The 6474-nt window shown below is 36.9% G+C and overlaps 1 long non-coding RNA gene across 8 annotated transcripts; it reads left to right on the forward strand.

Moving 5' to 3' along the window:
- The first annotated feature begins 254 nt into the window (after positions 1 to 254).
- LOC111409140 lies at positions 255 to 6259 on the forward strand. 8 transcript variants are annotated; one of them, XR_002705437.1, is made up of 5 exons: positions 255 to 549; positions 1149 to 4587; positions 4664 to 5421; positions 5498 to 5838; positions 5915 to 6259. It is a non-coding gene; the product is annotated as an uncharacterized LOC111409140 (long non-coding RNA). The 8 variants fall into 8 exon arrangements; XR_002705436.1 differs by having other exon boundaries at positions 4664 to 5004; positions 5081 to 5838; XR_002705440.1 differs by having other exon boundaries at positions 1149 to 1290; positions 1370 to 4587; positions 4664 to 5838.
- The last annotated feature ends 215 nt before the right edge of the window (positions 6260 to 6474 follow it).

Consider the following 6474-nt stretch of genomic DNA (forward strand, 5'->3'; position numbering starts at 1 on the left):
GCTCGAGCCGACGAGCCACTCGGGCTCGGGCTAGACCTGACGCTTCGAAATGGGGTTTGACCTGAGTCTTAAGTCGAGCCGGCTCGAACTTTTTTCTAAAAAATCACGGATGGTTCAAGTCGACAAGTTAAGTTAACGTCCTAATTAGGCCTCATTACCCCCAAAATTAAGAAATTTAAATAATATACTATTAATTAATTAAAATATTTAATCACATAATTAATATGATCTGAACTCCTAAGTTACGAAGCCCAAATTAGATTCTAGATTCCAGAAAACTCCCAAAGAGAGAAAAACTCCTTCTCTTCCACGACTCCGCTCCTCCTCAAGCATGATTTTGCCAACGCTGCTCCACCTTGTAACTCTACGATTTTGGACGAATTTATGTTCTATCTTTGTTTTTGTTTTTTTAATTTTTTTTTCACTCTAATATAGTCAGATTTATGGTGAAAGGAGTTGAATCTACTGTTCGAAATTCAAATTTGGACGAGGGAAAACATTGGGCCATGGAACAATCTTCAAATTAATTTCAAGCCTTATAAATCGAAGGTAAACTTTGATTCTTAGCATTAGGGTAGCAGATAGTAACTGTTGTGTTGAGTAACAATTTCATGTTAGGAAAATGCATAAAGCTCGTTCCACATTGTCAAAATAATGCTTTCCCATCTAGGTTGCGTAGCTTTGCATTCAATCCAAATTTTGTAACTTTTGCATTGTTATGTTGAAGTTTCTGTTATGCGTTGTGCCTTGATTCTGGATAACTTATGGATCTTTACTGCAAATTTCGAAGTATTTTTTTATCCACGTTAATATGCATAAAAAAGGCACTTAGTGCGCATTTGGAAAACTTAATTAGGCTATAGATTAAATTGTATGGAGGATAAAATTTGTCAAATCCAGCTTTTGATGTAAATTGTATATGGATTATTATCAGTCACTTGTACAGTTTCAGCCTAAAAAACATAAAATAAGAGGCGGGGTTCAAAAAATTTCTATTTGTGGGTTTTTTGAGTGATTTTTGTAAAACATGATGATCGTGTTTATGGCTTCAACTCCTTGGCTAGTCACATATACAAGATGCTATGAAAATTTAGCCTCCAATTGATCTGCAAAATAATCCAGTCACATTCTTGTTACGCAAATAATAGCTGGGGAAAAAGAGGAAGAAGAACTACCAGACAGAAGCAGAAGAACAAACCAAAGAAAGGGGAAGAAGAAGGAACGAGGGAAGAAGAAGGAACCAAGTACCAACGGATTTAATGGACTTTTGAAAGGAAACGGTGTTGTTTGGTATTAAATGAAACTGTGTCGTTTTATTCCAATAATTGTTGTATCATAAATTCCTTATTTCAGCTGGAGTAAATTCCAGTGTAGGTTTGTGCGAAACTGTGTTTGCAAGTTGCAGTTCAGCTCATGACAGATGGTATTAGAGTAGGCATATTATACTGAGCAAACAATAATCATGGATACAAGGTCGAAGGCAGTTGATGAGCACTAGAAGAAATTGGATCTGGAGATTTCTCATCTGGGTAATTCCTTTAAAGCTGTTAACAACGGGCTGAAGAACAAGTTGGCGTCCACTGATCAATCTCTCCAGATAAGTGGGCATAGACAGGAAAAACTTGAAGCTACACTGTTAGATATGAATCATAAAAATGAAAATTTAGTGGCCATGTTGACCCAGTTGTCTTTAGATATCAAAATGGGGCAGAAAAACAAAGGAGTGGAAGAAACTCTGGTCAAGGTGAATTCTGAGGGTGTAATATCTATCTTAGGAGCTAGTAACACTGAAAGTAGTATTTATACTATAGGGGACTTTAAGGGAAATAATAGGCTGCCTAAGTTTGATTTTCCACACTTTGGGGGAGAACCTAAGGAATGGCTTAGAAAGCTAGGGAGTATTTCCAACTTCGTCAGATCCCACATGAATTGAGATTGGGTATTGCTGAAATGTATTTGAAAGGTAAAGCAGATTTGTTTTGCCAGAATTTCACTGTAATTGTTGATTTTATCAACAACTTTTCTCCACCTTCTCTTATTCATTTAACATCATTTATCCTATCTCCATCATATTTTCTTTTAATTTGGTTACAATTTCAGCTCATTCTGCTGTGAGAATTTCACAGTTGATCTGTTGGAAACTTGAGGTTGATAATTGAAATTCAGTTCGTGACAAAATGGTATCAAAGCCAGATTTCCTTGCGAGACACCCTAATGTAGATTGAAGAATCTTCAATTAAGAATTGTGTAAGAGGTTTGATGAGAATACTGAAATTATTGAGGAAGTAGGAGGAAAGGAAATCTGAATCACAGAAAGAGGAAGTTTTTAAGATTTCTATCAATGCTTTGGAAGGAATTCCAGGGCATAAAACTATCAAAATTCCTGGAATTTTAAAGGGGAGGAGGATATCTATTCTAATAGATAGTGGAAGCACACATAGCTTCCTAGATGAGAGACTGGCTAAGGAGCTGAACTACACTACTGAGGAAACCACAACCATGACAATGAGAGTGGCTAATGGTATAAAGCCGGAGAGTAAAGCTTTGAATCAGCCACTGGTTTGGAAGGTGCATAACTGGGAGTTCCAGTATAATTTGAGATCTCTGAAGTTAGGAGGTAGTGCTATGGTATTGAGGGTGAACTGGATGAGTCAGCCTCATAAAATTTGACTTTATCCTAGGATAAGTGAAGTTCAAACACCAGCAGAAAGAGGTTATCTTGAGGAGTGAAGGATCAGAACCCGGGGTTAAAATGATGGAAGTTGAGGAAATGGAGAATTTGTTTAGAAGGTACCATTATGGACTGGCTGGCCATTTGTACAATATTGTGGAGAAAGGGAAAGAAGAAATTCCATGCCAAATCACTGAGGTTATTAGCCAATATACAGAGGTATTTGAAGATCCAACAGGGCTGCCATCTCATAGATCTCATGACCATCATATTCTGTTAAAAGAGATAGCATAACCATTCAAAATTAGGACTCATAAATGCCTTTCTATTCGGAAAATAGAAATAGGGAGGCTAGTGGTGGAGATCGAAAATACAAATTAAATCAACAGTTAAAGGAGAACCTTTCACAGGGAAGTGCAAGGACGAAGCTTTATGCTGATAAAAAGAGACCAGAAAGGCCATTTGTTGAAGGTGATTGGGTATTCCTTAAAACTCCTTCCATACAGGCACCAGTCAGTAGAGTACAGGCAGAACTACAAGCTGGGCGCAAGTTATTTTGGTCCTCACCAGATTATCAAGGAAATAGGGACAGTAGCATATCAGTTGGCACTACGTGAGGGTTCAAAATTCCATCCAATTTTCTATGTGTCGTTGAAAAGGAAGTTAGGTGATAAACATATGCCGGTACTATTTTTGCTTATTAATAGTTATTCCCAACAGGTAGAACATTAACCACGCTCCATCTTACAGTCAAGGATGGTAGAGAGTCGGATCCGCACAGCAAGGCGATGGTTGATTCATTGGTCAGATCTTCCTCCTGACAGTGCAACTTGGGAGAATGTGGAACGGGTTAAAGTTAAATTTCCCAATTGTAGATCTTAGGGGCAAGATCAAAGTGAGGGGGAGGGTTGTTACTTGAAGAGTAGCTAGGGAAATAGAGGAAGAGGAACTACCAGACAGAAGCAGAAGAAGAAACCGGGGAAAAAGAAGGAACCAATTGACTTTTAAATGGAAACGGTGTCGTTTGGTCCTAAATGGAACTGTGTTATTTTATTCCAACAATTTTGTTATTTGTTAGAAATCGTCTTTTACTTTTGGGGTTTGGAAAGCACAACTTTATATGTATATAGCCATGTGCGAAGAGGGAAAGACTGATTTTTCTGCCAAATTGGTTATTAATTGAAGTGCAATTCAGTCTTCTCCTTCTCAATCTTATTTTACATCATTTAATCCGTCCCCCATCATCTTTTACTTTGAATTTAGTATCATAAATTCCTTAATTCAGCTGGAGTAAATTCCAGTGTTGGTTTGTCTGAATCTTTGTTTGCGAGTTGTAGTTCAGCTCGTGACAATTCTATCATTCAAAGGCTTGATTAACGGTATTTAACAACCTCCATTAGCAAAGGCAGCTAACATGTGCTACAGCTTCCAGTCACAGCCATGCGTCCTTCGCATGCTAAAGCCTTCATTAGCTGCTGTTGCCACAACTGTTGGCTACTAGAGCCTCTGGTCATCATCGTTGAGGTTGTCACAGCATGTTTAAGGTCATCAAAAGCTACAATTGAGGCAATCACTGGATGATCCATCTAGTCCTGTGAATGGGCTGAAGTGATTCTAATTTGATCGCCTTTATTGAGCACAATTTTGTTAATGGAGGGACAATTTCCAATTAGGCTACAAGTTAGTCTTTTCTTTATTTGAACGACGAAAGTGCACACTTTGGCAACAACTCGGATGCAGTAAGATGGATAGTGGACAGCAAGGAAACATTGTAGTCACCATTAAGAGTTAATTTTACATTTTGTTTGTGAATTACAAATCTGGTGGCTACGTGGCTACCATGGTCTGAATATTAATGAGGTTGGTCAAGTTCTCTTGAACTTAATCAAATTACTTGATAATCATGAAGTCCATAGGTAATTTCTCTAGGACACAGTTTTTTAAAGATCTTCAAATGGGTTCCTTATGAGTTCTTTTGATTTATTTTGCCAGGATCTGTTGTGATGTATAAAAAAATGGGCTGAAGTGATTCTAATTTGATCGCCTTTATTGAGCACAATTTTGTTAATGGAGGGACAATTTCCAATTAGGCTACAAGTTAGTCTTTTCTTTATTTGAACGACGAAAGTGCACACTTTGGCAACAACTCGGATGCAGTAAGATGGATAGTGGACAGCAAGGAAACATTGTAGTCACCATTAAGAGCTAATTTTACATTTTGTTTGTGAATTACAAATCTGGTGGCTACGTGGCTACCATGGTCTGAATATTAATGAGGTTGATCAAGTTCTCTTGAACTTTATCAAATTACTTGATAATCATGAAGTCCATAGGTAATTTCTCTAGGACACAGTTTTTTAAAGATCTTCAAATGGGTTCCTTATGAGTTCTTTTGATTTATTTTGCCAGGATCTGTTGTGATGTATAAAAAAATGGGCTGAAGTGATTCTAATTTGATCGCCTTTATTGAGCACAATTTTGTTAATGGAGGGACAATTTCCAATTAGGCTACAAGTTAGTCTTTTCTTTATTTGAACGACGAAAGTGCACACTTTGGCAACAACTCGGATGCAGTAAGATGGATAGTGGACAGCAAGGAAACATTGTAGTCACCATTAAGAGCTAATTTTACATTTTGTTTGTGAATTACAAATCTGGTGGCTACGTGGCTACCATGGTCTGAATATTAATGAGGTTGATCAAGTTCTCTTGAACTTTATCAAATTACTTGATAATCATGAAGTCCATAGGTAATTTCTCTAGGACACAGTTTTTTAAAGATCTTCAAATGGGTTCCTTATGAGTTCTTTTGATTTATTTTGCCAGGATCTGTTGTGATGTATAAAAAAATGGGCTGAAGTGATTCTAATTTGATCGCCTTTATTGAGCACAATTTTGTTAATGGAGGGACAATTTCCAATTAGGCTACAAGTTAGTCTTTTCTTTATTTGAACGACGAAAGTGCACACTTTGGCAACAACTCGGATGCAGTAAGATGGATAGTGGACAGCAAGGAAACATTGTAGTCACCATTAAGAGCTAATTTTACATTTTGTTTGTGAATTACAAATCTGGTGGCTATGTGGCTACCATGGTCTGAATATTAATGAGGTTGATCAAGTTCTCTTGAACTTAATCAAATTACTTGATAATCATGAAGTCCATGGGTAATTTCTCTAGGACACAGTTTTTTAAAGATCTTCAAATGGGTTCCTGATGAGTTATTTTGATTTATTTTGCCAGGATCTGTTGTGATGTGTGCTAGAAGTGGTTCCATTGCAAGCGTGTGAAGATTACACCAGCTAGAGCCGAGCATATTAAGCAATACAAGTGTCCTTTATGCAGTAATAAGAGAGCCAGTGCTTGATGTGAAATATTATTATCTGTACTCTTGATAACCATCCAAGTCTTTGTTGTTTAGTTCATTTCTTGTTTGAGTATAATGTGGAGAATTAACCTATGAATAGAACTCTTATTGGGCAGGCTTGCAATTGGTATAGGTTGTCTTGTTATGTTCCCTGTTTTATGTTCTCTTGTAGAGTTTTCAGTTTTTCTTTTGATTATATGATAAGAAGCACATTTAAATCACCCATAATCCCCCCATTTTCTCTTCTAAAATCGTTTGGAATTTACATTTTGTGTGAATGGACTGGTTCTTTTTACACCCGTCTTGTTCTTTTAGGTTAACATTTTGTTTTTGGAATTTGTCGGTATTGTCAAATCTTTTGCCATATGCTTTTGTCAAGTTCTTATTAGTCGGCCACGCCCTATTTTATTTTATATATTAGAGTTCTTAATTTTTG

Source organism: Olea europaea, chromosome 14 (genome assembly GCF_002742605.1).
Source record: "Olea europaea var. sylvestris chromosome 14, O_europaea_v1, whole genome shotgun sequence".
Lineage (NCBI taxonomy): Eukaryota > Viridiplantae > Streptophyta > Magnoliopsida > Lamiales > Oleaceae > Olea > Olea europaea.